The sequence below is a fragment of the Prenolepis imparis genome, unplaced genomic scaffold, assembly GCF_030444845.1.
Source record: "Prenolepis imparis isolate NDT839.2.m4 unplaced genomic scaffold, iyPreImpa1.0 SCAF_2, whole genome shotgun sequence".
Taxonomy (NCBI): domain Eukaryota; kingdom Metazoa; phylum Arthropoda; class Insecta; order Hymenoptera; family Formicidae; genus Prenolepis; species Prenolepis imparis.
The window spans coordinates 14,393,107-14,408,173 of record NW_028141160.1 but is presented as its reverse complement, the minus strand read 5'-3'; the positions used below and the strand labels follow the sequence as shown (position 1 = coordinate 14,408,173).

Here is a 15,067-nt window from a genome sequence, read left to right as displayed (position 1 = left end):
TTTTAACTTGATATACATAAAATAATGTTGCGTCGCATAGGGTCAACGGTAAAAAGTATCGATTTCCAATATTTTAAGACGAGCCAAAAATTCAACGATTATACATTTCAATAGTACATTGATTACAGAATCTTTTGGTACCATGTAGACACCAGCGTACAAATTTTTTAATGCTGTAAACATAAAATAAAGATGCGTCGCACAGGGTCCGCGTCAAAAAAGTATCAATTTCTAATGTTTTAAGACGAGCCAAAAATTCATCGATTATACATTTTATTAGTACATTGATTACAGAATCTTTTGGTACCAAGCAGACAACAGCGTACAAACTTTTTCATTTGCTATACATAAATTAAGGGTGCGTCGCATAGGGTCAGCGGTAAAAAGTATCGATTTCCAATATTTTAAGACGAGCCAAAAATTAATCGATTATACATTTTAATATTACATTGATTACAGAATCATTTGGTACCAAACAGACAACAGCGTACAATCTTTTTCATTTGCTACACATAAATTAAGGATGCGTCGCATAGGGTCAGCGGCATAAATGTATCGATTTCCAATATTTTAAGACGAGCCAAAAATTCATCGATTATACATTTTAATAGTACATTGATTACAGAATCTTTTGGTACCATGTAGACACCAGCGTACAAATTTTTTAATACTGTAAACATAAAATAAATATGCGTCGCACATGGTCCGCGTCAAAAAAGTATCAATTTCTAATATTTTAAGACGAGCCAAAAATTAATCGATTATACATTTTAATATTACATTGATTACAGAATCATTTGGTACCAAACAGACACCAGCGTACAAATTTTTTAACTTGATACACATAAAATAAGGTTGCGTCGCATAGGGTCAGCGGTAAAAAAGTATCGATTTCTAATATTTTAAGTCGAGCCAAAAAGTCATCGATTATACATTTTAATAGTACATTGATTACAGAATCTTTTGGTACCATGTAGACACCAGCGTACAAATTTTTTAATACTGTAACCATAAAATAAGGATGCGTCGCACAGGGTACGCGTCAAAAAAGTAATAATTTCTAATATTTTAAGACGAGCCAAAAATTAATCGATTATACATTTTAATATTACATTGATTACAGAATCTTTTGGTACCTTGCAGACACCAGCGTACTAATTTTTTAATACGATACACATAAAATAAGGATGCGTCGCACAGGGTCCGCGTCAAAAAAGTATCGAATTCTAATATTTTAAGACGAGCCAAAAATTCATCGATTATACATTTTAATAGTACATTGATTACAGAATCTTTTGGTACCAAACAGACAACAGCGTACAATCTTTTTCATTTGCTACACATAAATTAAGGATGCGTCGCATAGGGTCAGCGGCATAAATGTATCGATTTCCAATATTTTAAGACGAGCCAAAAATTCATCGATTATACATTTTAATAGTACATTGATTACAGAATCTTTTGGTACCATGTAGACACCAGCGTACAAATTTTTTAATACTGTAAACATAAAATAAAGTTGCGTCGCACAGGGTCCGCGTCAAAAAAGTATCAATTTCTAATATTTTAAGACGAGCCAAAAATTAATCGATTATACATTTTAATATTACATTGATTACAGAATCATTTGGTACCAAACAGACACCAGCGTACAAATTTTTTAACTTGATATACATAAAATAAGGTTGCGTCGCATAGGGTCAGCGGTAAATAAGTATCGATTTCTAATATTTTAAGACGAGCCAAAAATTCATCGATTATACATTTTAATAGTACATTGATTACAGAATCTTTTGGTACCATGCAGACACCAGCGTACAAATTTTTTAATACGATACACATAAAATAATGATGCGTCGCACAGGGTCCGCGTCAAAAAAGTATCAATTTCTAATATTTTATGACGAGCCAAAAATGAATCGATTATACATTTTAATATTACATTGTTTACAGAATCTTTTGGTACCAAGCAGACAACAGCGTACAAACTTTTTCATTTGTTATACATAAATTAAAGATGCGTCGCATAGGGTCAGCGGCATAAATGTATTGATTTCCAATATTTTAAGACGAGCCAAAAATTCATCGATTATACATTTTATTAGTACATTGATTACAGAATCTTTTGGTACCAAGCAGACAACAGCGTACAAACTTTTTCATTTGCTATACATAAATTAAGGATGCGTCGCATAGGGTCAGCGGTAAAAAGTATCGATTTCCAATATTTTAAGACGAGCCAAAAATTCATCGATTATACATTTTAATAGTACATTGATTACAGAATCATTTGGTACCAAACAGACACCAGCGTACAAATTTTTTAACTTGATATACATAAAATAATGTTGCGTCGCATAGGGTCAGCGGTAAAAAGTATCGAATTCCAATATTTTAAGACAATCCAAAAATTCATCGATTATACATTTTAATAGTACATTGATTACAGAATCTTTTGGTACCATGTATACACCAGCGTACAAATTTTTTAATACTGTAAACATAAAATAAAAATGCGTCACACAGGGTCCGCGTCAAAAAAGTATCAATTTCTAATATTTTAAGACGATCCAAAAATTAATCGATTATACATTTTAATATTACATTGATTACAGAATCTTTTGGTACCTTGCAGACACCAGCGTACTAATTTTTTAATACGATACACATAAAATAAGGATGCGTCGCACAGGGTCCGCGTCAAAAAAGTATCGAATTCTAATATTTTAAGACGAGCCAAAAATTCATCGATTATACATTTTAATAGTACATTGATTATAGAATCTTTTGGTACCATGTAGACACCAGCGTACAAATTTTTTAATACTGCAAACATAAAATAAAGATGCGTCGCACAGGGTCCGCGTCAAAAAAGTATCAATTTCTAATATTTTAAGACGAGCCAAAATTTAATCGATTATACATTTTAATATTACATTGATTACAGAAGCATTTGGTACCAAGCAGACATCAGCGTACAAATTTTTTATCTTGATATACATAAAATAATGTTGCGTCGCATAGGGTCAGCGGTAAAAAGTATCGATTTCCAATATTTTAAAACGAGCCAAAAATTCATCGATTATACACTTTAATGGTACATTGATTACAGAATCATTTGGTACCAAACAGACACCAGCGTACAAATTTTTTAATGATGATATACATCAAATAAGCTTGCGTCGCATGGGGTCAGCGGTAAAAGAGTATCGATTTCTAATATTTCAAAACGAGCCAAAAATTCATCGATTATACATTTTAATAGTACATTGATTACAGAATTATTTGGTACCAACCAGACACCAGCGTACAAATTTTTTAACTTGATATACATCAAATAAGCTTGCGTCGCATGGGGTCAGCGGTAAAAGAGTATCGATTTCTAATATTTAAAAACGAGCCAAAAATTGATCGATTATACATTTTAATAGTACATTGATTACAGAATTATTTGGTACCAACCAGACACCAGCGTACAAATTTTTTAACTTGATATACATAAAATAAAGTTGCGTCGCATAGGGTCAGCGGTAAAAAAGTATCGATTTCTAATATTTTAAGACGAGCCAAAAATTCATCGATTATACATTTTAATAGTACATAGATTACAGAATCTTTTGGTACCAAACAGACACCAGCGTACAAATTTTTTAACTTGATATACATAAAATAAGGTTGTGTCGCATAGGGTCAGCGGTAAAAAGTATCGATTTCCAATATTTTAAGACGAGCCAAAAATTCATCGATTATACATTTTAATAGTACATGGATTACAGAATCTTTTGGTACCATGCAGACACCAGCGTACAAATTTTTTAATACGATAAACATAAAATAAGGATGCGTCGCACAGGGTCCACGTCAAAAAAGTATCGATTTCCAATATTTTAAGACGAGCCAAAAATTCATCGATTATACATTTTAATAGTACATTGATTACAGAATCTTTTCGTACCATGCAGACACCAGCGTACAAATTTTTTAATATGATAAACATAAAATAAGGATGCGTCGCATGGGGTCAGCGGTAAAAAAGTATCAATTTCTAATATTTAAAGACGAGCCAAAAATTCATCGATTATACATTTTAAAAGTACATTGATTACAGAATCATTTGGTACCAAACAGACACCAGCGTACAAATTTTTTAACTTGATATACATAAAATAAGGTTGCGTCGCATAGGGTCAGCGGTAAAAAGTATCAATTTCCAATATTTTAAGATGAGCCAAAAATTCATCGATTATACATTTTAATAGTACATTGATTACAGAATCTTTTCGTACCATGCAGACACCAGCGTACAAATTTTTTAATACGATAAACAAAATAAGGATGCGTCGCACAGGATCCGCGTCAAAAAAGTATCGATTTCCAATATTTTAAGACGAGCCAAAAATTCATCGATTATACATTTTAATGGTACATTGATTACAGAATCATTTGGTACCAAACAGACACCAGCGTACAAATTTTTTAACTTGATATACATAAAATAAGGTTGCGTCGCATAGGGTCAGCGGTAAAAAGTATCGATTTCCAATATTTTAAGACGAGCCAAAAATTCATCGATTATACATTTTAATAGTACATTGATTACAGAATCTTTTCGTACCATGCAGACACCAGCGTACAAATTTTTTAATATGATAAACATAAAATAAGGATGCGTCGCATGGGATCAGCGGTAAAAAAGTATCAATTTCTAATATTTAAAGACGAGCCAAAAATTCATCGATTATACATTTTAAAAGTACATTGATTACAGAATCATTTGGTACCAAACAGACACCAGCGTACAAATTTTTTAATACTGTAAACATAAAATAAATATGCGTCGCACAGGGTCAGCGGTAAAAAGTATCGATTTCCAATATTTTAAGACGAGCCAAAAATTCATCGATTATACATTTTAATAGTACATTGATTACAGAATCTTTTGGTACCAAGCAGACAACAGCGTACAAACTTTTTCATTTGCTATACATAAATTAAGGATGCGTCGCATTGATGCAGCGGCGAAAAGGTATCGATTTCTATTATTTAAAGACGAGCCAAAAATTCATCGATTATACATTTTAATAGTACATTGATTACAGAATTATTTGGTACCAAGCAGATAACAGCGTACAAACTCTTATATTTGATATACATAAAATAAGGATGCGTCGCATAGGGTCAGCGGCAAAAAGTAATACTTTCTAATATTTAAAGACGAGCCAAAAATTCATCGATTTTACATATTTATAGTACATTGATTACAGAATCTTTTGGTACCACGCAGACATAAGCGTACAATTTTTTTAATATGATATACATAAAACAAGAATGCGTCGCATAGGGTTAGCTGCAAAAAAGTATCAATTTCTAATATTTTAAAACGAGCCAAATATTCATCGTATATATATTTCAACAATACATTATCTGCACAATATGATGGTACCATCAGCATACCAGTGTACAAACTTTTTGTTCTAATATACGTAAAATGAATCCGCGTCGTATGGGGTCCGCGGTATATAAATTTTAATTTTCAATATTTTAAAACGAGCCATAAATTATTCTTTTATATATTTCAACAGTACATTATCTGCACAATATGATGGTACCATCAGCATACCAGCCTACAAATTAGATATTAATTATAAGTACAATCTGTTTAATTGCTAACGAGCATGATACGTTACGATATTCATAATTGCATGAAATATTGATGGACGATCATTGGAATATTACTTAATACATTCAATCGCGATTAATATCTTTAATCAGTTTTTCGAAATTTGAAATTAATATGTATGAATGTCAGGTTCCGTACACACACATATAAATGACACACTTGAAATTACAATCGCAGTGATTACGAAATCGAAATATTGAAACGTATATAATATAAATTTAAATACACATTAATAATTTAGACGATGGTTCAAGTACAAAAGTTACAGCCTATAATGGTTTTTGAATTTGGCGCGCGGCGCGCTGAGTGTCGTCTTACGTAGTTACTACGTCACGTCCTTCGTCCCTCGCGTCCTCGCGCTAGTCACGGTATCACGCTCAATCGGCTCCGCATTTTTCACGCGTTTTTCCCGTTAAGAATGAATTCCGCGTACAAACGAATTTTGGGAGTATTGAATCGTGCCACGGGCAATTAGCAGGAAGTATTAATTAACTCGTGCGATCACGGTTAATCAACCTACGACAGTCTGCATCCGCCGGGCTACGCCGCTTAGCCGCTTTTTCTCCGAATCGATCGATCTCATTGAACATTCTATTTATTAAGAGGTATGTATCATTTGGCGTCATTTATTTGTACGAATCGCATCGCGTTCAAGCTTTTGTGCTTTGGGAAAACTATATTTTGGATGTGAGATATTTAATCAATACATAATTTATCGTTTTCAGATGATTGTGTCGCGCGCGAACCGCGCGAAGTTCGCACAAAGTGTTGCACTACGTCACGATGTACTACGTCACAGCGTAATACTTCACTACATATCGCGAATATCGAAAGTGGCGGATGGTTATATATCGTCGTTATTTATCCGTTGTTATTTATGCAATCCGGTGCGTAGTGCGTGCAATCGGTGTCCAGAATGCCGTACAAAGTAACGGGTGATCGTTCTATCGTATTATTTAATGTGGGAAATCGAAATCTGTAATGCCTGGTCGATGGAAATGCATCTCAGCGAACGATTTCCGAAACGACGCAACAATCAACGAGAATATGGCAGCGTTTCAACGACTGGTGAGCAAATTGACTTTATTTACCTGATTATATCATTGTCATTTACCTGAAATATATAGCTAGCATATGAAAATCGCTCATATAATAATAATATAATATTATTTATAGAAACGACTTTCCGAAGCGACGCAACAATCAACGAAAATATAACCGCGTTTCAACGACCGGTGAGTAAATTGATTTTATTTAACTAATTATACCTATCATCGAATTTATATCATCGCCATTTATTTGAAATATATATTAGCCAGCACATAAAAACCGCTAATATAATAATAACATAATATTGTTTAGGATATAAATTGATTTTTGAGATTAGCTCAGAAATAAATTTACATTATACATATATACATATATTTAAATTTATAATATTTTCGATAAGCACTCGCATTAAAAATTTCATAAATATCTTAAAGTTATACTTTTTTTTTTTTTTTTTTTCAAAAAAATGCAATAATATAACATTGGTTAAAAAAATATATTTTTTAAATTAGCTCAGAAAGAAATTTAAATTATACATTATATATATTTTCAATAAGCATTCGTATTAACAATATCATGAATATTTTAATGACTTCTAAAAAGTCTCTAATGAAAACGATTCTATGGAATTTAATTAAATGAGATGTGTGAAAAGTTTAATCATTTTAATTACTTATTTGAAAGACATTGAATGCATTTTCATTAAGAATTTGATTCTTGCTTCATTATGTAATAATTTCATTTTTACGATATTGGTCCCATCTGAATATTTATATAATTTAATTAAATTAGATGTGTGATAAGTTTAATCATTTTAATTATATATTTGAAAGACATTAATGCATTTTCATTTAGAATTTGACTCGTGCTTTATTATGTAATAAATTTATTTTTACGATATTGGTTCTATTTAAATATTTATATAATTTAAATAACTGAGATCTAAAATTATTTCAATCATCTTAATTACTTATTTGAAAGACATTGAATGCATTTTCATTAAGAATTTGACTCTTGCTTCATTATTTAATAATTTCATTTTTACGATATTGGTCCCATCTGAATATTCATATAATTTAATTAAATTAGATGTGTGATAAGTTTAATCATTTTAATTACTTATTTGAAAGACATTGAATGCATTTTCATAAAGAATTTGATTCTTGCTTCATTATTTAATAATTTCATTTTTACGATATTGGTCACATTTGAATATTCATATAATTTAATTAAATTAGATGTGTGATAAGTTTAATCATTTTAATTACTTATTTGAAAGACATTGAATGCATTTTCATTAAGAATTTGACTCTCGCTTCATTATGTAATAATTTCATTTTTACGATATTGGTTCCATCTGAATATTAATATAATTTAATTAAATTAGATGTTTCATCAATTTAATCATTTTAATTACTTATTTGAAAGGCATTGAATGCATTTTCATTAAGAATTTGACTCTTGCTTCATTATGTAATAATTTCATTTTTACGATATTGGTCCCATCTGAATAATTATATAATTTAATTAAATTAAATGTGTGATAAGTTTAATCATTTTAATTATATATTTGAAAGACATTGAATGCATTTTTATTTAGAATTTGACTTGTGCTTTATTATGTAATAAATTTATTTTTACGATATTGGTTCTATTTAAATATTTATATAATTTAAATAACTGAGATCTAAGATTATTTCAATCATCTTAATTACTTATTTGAAAGACATTGAATGCATTTTCATTAAGAATTTGACTCTAGCTTAATTATGTAATAATTTCATTTTTACGATATTGGTCCCATCTGAATATTTATATAAATTAATTAAATTAGATATTTAATTAATTTAATCATTTTAATTATATATTTGAAAGACATTAATGCATTTTCTTTTAGAATTTGACTCGTGCTTTATTATGTAATAAATTTATTTTTACGATATTGGTTCTATTTAAATATTTATATAATTTAAATAACTGACATCTAAAATTATTTCAATCATCTTAATAACTTATTTTTAAGACATTAAATGCATTTTCATTAAGAATTTGACTCTTGCTTCATTATGTAATAATTTCATTTTTACGATATTGGTCTCATCTGAATATTTATATAATTTAATTAAATTAGATGTGTGATAAGTTTAATCATTTTAATTATATATTTGAAAGACATTGAATGCATTTTCATTAAGAATTTGACTCTTGCTTCATTATTTAATAATTTCATTTTTACGATATTGGTCCCATCTGAATATTTATATAATTTAATTAAATTAAATGTGTGATAAGTTTAATCATTTTAATTATATATTTGAAAGACATTGAATGCATTTTTATTTAGAATTTGACTTGTGCTTTATTATGTAATAAATTTATTTTTACGATATTGGTTCTATTTAAATATTTATATAATTTAAATAACTGAGATCTAAGATTATTTCAATCATCTTAATTACTTATTTGAAAGACATTGAATGCATTTTCATTAAGAATTTGACTCTAGCTTAATTATGTAATAATTTCATTTTTACGATATTGGTCCCATCTGAATATTTATATAAATTAATTAAATTAGATATTTGATTAATTTAATCATTTTAATTATATATTTGAAAGACATTAATGCATTTTCTTTTAGAATTTGACTCGTGCTTTATTATGTAATAAATTTATTTTTACGATATTGGTTCTATTTAAATATTTATATAATTTAAATAACTGAGATCTAAAATTATTTCAATCATCTTAATAACTTATTTTTAAGACATTAAATGCATTTTCATTAAGAATTTGATTCTTGCTTCATTATGTAATAATTTCATTTTTACGATATTGGTCCCATCTGAATATTTATATAATTTAATTAAATTAGATGTGTGATAAGTTTAATCATTTTAATTATATATTTGAAAGACATTGAATGCATTTTCATTAAGAATTTGACTCTTGCTTCATTATTTAATAATTTCATTTTTACGATATTGGTCCCATCTGAATATTTATATAATTTAATTAAATTAGATGTGTGATAAGTTTAATCATTTTAATTACTTATTTGAAAGACATTGAATGCATTTTCATTAAGAATTTGACTCTCGCTTCATTATGTAATAATTTCATTTTTACGATATTGGTCCCATCTGAATATTAATATAATTTAACTAAATTAGATGTTTGATCAATTTAATCATTTTAATTACTTATTTGAAAGGCATTGAATGCATTTTCATTAAGAATTTGACTCTAGCTTAATTATGTAATAATTTCATTTTTACGATATTGGTCCCATCTGAATATTAATATCATTTAATTAAATTAGATGTTTGATCAATTTAATCATTTTAATTACTTATTTGAAAGGCATTGAATGCATTTTCATTAAGAATTTGACTCTTGCTTCATTATGTAATAATTTCATTTTTACGATATTGGTCCCATCTGAATATTTATATAATTTAATTAAATTAGATGTGTGATAAGTTTAATCATTTTAATTATATATTTGAAAGACATTGAATGCATTTTCATTAAGAATTTGACTCTTGCTTCATTATGTAATAATTTCATTTTTACGATATTGGTCCCATCTGAATATTTATATAATTTAATTAAATTAGATGTGTGATAAGTTTAATCATTTTAATTACTTATTTGAAAGACATTGAATGCATTTTCATTAAGAATTTGATTCTTGCTTCATTATGTAATAATTTCATTTATACGATATTGGTCCCATCTGAATATTTATATAATTTAATTAAATTAGATGTGTGATAAGTTTAATCATTTTAGTTATATATTTGAAAGACATTAATGCATTTTCATTTAGAATTTGACTCGTGCTTTATTATGTAATAAATATATTTTTACGATATTGGTTCTATTTAAATATTTATATAATTTAAATAACTGAGATCTAAGATTATTTCAATCATCTTAATTACTTATTTGAAAGACATTGAATGCATTTTCATTAAGAATTTGACTCTAGCTTAATTATGTAATAATTTCATTTTTACGATATTGGTCCCATCTGAATATTTATATATTTTGTGTGCTGCTACAATTTGAATTTTATTTATATGTTACAGATCAACATAACTGACTGTCTTGATAATCTGAGAGGAGGAGGTCTGGGAGACATTGGGCACCAGTCGAACAATCATGGAGTGAGTATTTATTGACTTTATTTAGTTCAATTACTAAATAAAAATTTATAAAATAAAATAAAATAAAATATTAAAATTATTATAAATCAAATAAAAAATAATTATAAATTAAATAAATATTTAATAATTGTAAATTAAATAAAAATTATAAATTAAATAAAAATTTATAAAATTATTCAACTATATTTCTACTTGCTCTCTATTGTAGGCATGGAAAATAAAATCCAATGCATACAATAATAATTTTCTAAAATATTAATTATTTTTGGCGCTACTACAATTTGAATTTTAATTGTATGTTACAGATCAACGTAACTGACGACTGATGATCTTGACAATCTGAGAGGAGGAGGAGGTCTGGGAGAGACGTCGGGCACCAGCGGAGCAACTATTGTGTAAGTATTTATTATTAATTCAATTATTATTAAATAAAAATTTATAAATTTTTTTAATTATATTGCTGTTTATTATTTGTATGCATCGAATATAAAATTTAATGCATACAAAATAATAATTTTTTTAAGTATTAATTATTTTGAGCAGTTCTATAATTTGAATTTTATTAAATTTTACAGATCAACGTAGCTTCAATGCAGTTAACTCCGCTATTGTGCATCGACCGGTGAGTGAAAAATTATTTTATTACAAAAGGTAACGATTTTGTAGAGATTAGATTGTGTGGAAATGTGTAGATCTAGATTGTAGCTTGTGTATAGACTGTAGATTTTGTAGATAGTTCCGTTACCTTAAAATGAATGGGTTATTAAAGATTAAAAGTATATAAAGTATAAAAAAAAAAATATTTCTTAAGTTATATATTAAAAGTATAATAAAGATTATGAATACAGTTTAAGAATTACAGTTTAAGAAAAGGAAAAGAAACATTTTATATAGTAATACATAATATATTCAATCTAATTTATTTTAAAAGAACATACTAACAATTATATTAATTGTATGTGTGATTATAAATTTTAAATGATTAAATAATTATAATTACTTATTATTATAATGTACAGATTTTATATTATATATTTTGTAATCCATTCATTTATGTTGATTGATCATTTGAGTTTACATTAGTTAAAATAAAGTTATATTTTAAAATATATAACATATCAGATATTTTGCGGATATTTTGAGAATATATAATAATTTTGGACTAAAAGAAAAAGTAATAGTGATATATAATTTGCAGAAAAATTCATGATAATATCTTAAAATTTTTAGTACGAATTATGTTATTTTATTTTATTTTTTTTTACTTTTGTGATTCATCGATTGCGCTATCGTGTAATTCGGAAATAAACTGCAAACCGCGAATATATTAAAATTGATTATCGAATTTTCGCGGATTCATAACAAACAACGTACAAAATTCCTTTTATATATAATATTAATTTATTATAATTTTCATTAAAGGGGGGTGTTATCGATATTATAGAATAGTAATTATTAAGAAATGACAGTTATTACTAATGAAGCACATATGGTGTGCTTGACATCGCCATAAAATTGAGCGATATGATCGGCAACACGACGGTCTAACAATAAGACACAATCGGACGGTAGTGTCGCGCGTTCAAGTGCGGGAGTGTCGTTCAAAGTATCGCGCGTTTAAGTGCGCGAGTGTCGTTCAAAGTATCGCGCGTTATCATCAATCAGCAGACTTTGATTTGAATTATTGGACAATCCTGATCAATCTGACCTGAGAGGAGGAGCAGGACTAGGAGGCATCAGGCACCGGCGGAGCAACTTTGTGGTGAGTGTTTATTATTTATATAATATTTATATGATATGATGTATATGTATAATATTTGACTTGTTATAAATCACGTATTTTTTTACGCATAGATATTATATAATTCTATTTATATATTGAATAATTTAAATAAAGGAAAATTAGAGAGAAATAACTCTATATGTATAAATATTATAAAAGTTTTTTATATTTAAAAAAATAATCTTTACAAAATTTATAAAATTATTCAATTATATATACCTATCTACTGATTATTGTACGCGTCGAATATAAAATTTAATGTGTAAAATATTAATTAGATATTAAAATACTAATTAGATAATAATTATTTAAAACGCTGTTACAATTTATATTCTATTTGTATGTTACAGATCAACGTAGCTTCAATGCAGTTATCTCCTCTGCTGTTGAACATCGATTGGTAAGTGATAAACTATTATTTTATTACGAGGTAACGGTTTCATAAATATTTGATTGTAGAGATGTAGATTTAGAATGTAGATTGTAGACTGTAGATTGTAGATAGTTACTATCCGTTACCTCAAAATGAATAAACACACAATTAATTAGGATGAATATTTCAATTTAAAAAAAAAAGATAATTTATATAGTCTTTTTTAAACATTTTCTATTATCGAAGTGAGAATTATTTTATTCATGTTTTCTCATATATTTAAATGCGCTCTTTCTTTCTTCATCTTTTTAATAAGTTTTAATTATTAGGTGCAATGATTAATTTTTTTGATTGTTTAATGTCGCGATTTAATTATCATGACTTCAAGTTATGACACGTCTTTTTTTAAACACCGGAAAAAAACAAGTGCGCGCTACGCGCATTCTTCGATTTTATATACTAGTTACTAGAACAACACAATCGCGCGCTACGCGCGCGCCATTCTTCGATTTTTTGTTAAAAAGAATATTTTTAAAAAAATAAAATAAAGTTTGTATAAACTTGATTAATATTTTTTCACAGAAATCAGCTGATTAAAGCATTAATTTGATAATTAAATTTTAAAATAATAATATGGTAAAAATAGTAATATATTTAATAGTAATATAATTAAAATAGTATTATGTTGTAAATAATATGTTATAATACCTTCTTCTTGATTAATATTTTTTGATAGAAATCAGCTGATAACTGTCAAAAATATTATAACATATTATTTAAAACATATTATTTAAAAAATTAATAAGCAAATTAACACTTTAATCAGCTGATTTCTGTCAAAAAATATTAATTAAGCGAAAATTTGTTAATTAAATTTTAAAATAATAATATGTTATAAAAATTAAAATAATAATATGAATTAAATAATATAATATAATACTTAAAATTCGATTGTTATTTTTGAAAACTATCAGCTGATTTCCGTCAAAAAATATTAATCGCAGCTAAGGCATTATAACATATTATTTACAACATATATTACTATTTTAATTTTTATAACCTATTATTATTTTAAATTTTAATTAGCAAATTAACGATTTATTTAAATTTTAAACTAATAATATGTTATAAAAATTAAAATAATAATATATGTTTTAAATAATGTCATAATTCTTTTTGACAGTTATCAGGTGATTTCTGTCATAAAATATTCGAGTTTAAAATATTATAACATATTATTTACATCATATTATCACATTTTTATGAAATTAATATTATCTGATATAAATATTTAAAAAAAAAATTTTGTACATTTTTTTTATAACGATAATTTTTTTCACATTAAATTCAACAATAATATTCAAAGAAATTATAAAAAATTTTTTTTCGATGTAACACATAGTAAAATAGATTAATGTATACCTAACTGATAACAATATATATAATTATTATATTATATTTGTATAACTATATATAACTAAAAATTATGAATTAAAATTATTCAAATATATATATAATCGCATTTTTAAGAGCAGATGTTCAGATCATTTTAATTACTTATTTGAAAGACATTGAATGCATTTTCATTAAGAATTTGACTCTTGCTTCATTATTTAATAGTTCCATTTTTACGATATTGGTCCCATTTGAATATTTATATAATTTAATTAAATTAGATGCGTGATAAGTTTAATCATTTTAATTATATATTTGAAAAACATTGAATGCATTTTCATTAAGAATTTGATTCTTGCTTCATTATGTAATAATTTCATTTTTACGATATTGGTCCCATCTGAATATTTATATAATTTAATTAAATTAGATGTGCGATAAGTTTAATCATTTTAATTACTTATTTGAAAGACATTGAATGCATTTTCATTAAGAATTTGACTCTCGGTTCATTATTTAATAGTTTCATTTTTACGATATTGGTCCCATCTGAATATTTATATAATTTAATTAAATTAGATGTGTGATAAGTTTAAACATTTTAATTACTTATT

At 26.6% G+C, this 15,067-nt stretch overlaps 1 long non-coding RNA gene across 2 annotated transcripts; it reads left to right on the top strand.

Annotated features, from left to right (window-relative positions):
• Nucleotides 1-6,859: 6,859 nt before the first annotated feature.
• On the top strand, nt 6,860-12,658 carry LOC145932497 (uncharacterized). Of its 2 annotated transcripts, none has more exons than XR_014424709.1 (5): nt 6,860-6,915; nt 10,825-10,902; nt 11,208-11,297; nt 11,478-11,524; nt 12,347-12,658. It is a non-coding gene; the product is annotated as an uncharacterized LOC145932497 (long non-coding RNA). The 2 variants fall into 2 exon arrangements; XR_014424708.1 differs by having other exon boundaries at nt 12,325-12,658.
• The last annotated feature ends 2,409 nt before the right edge of the window (nt 12,659-15,067 follow it).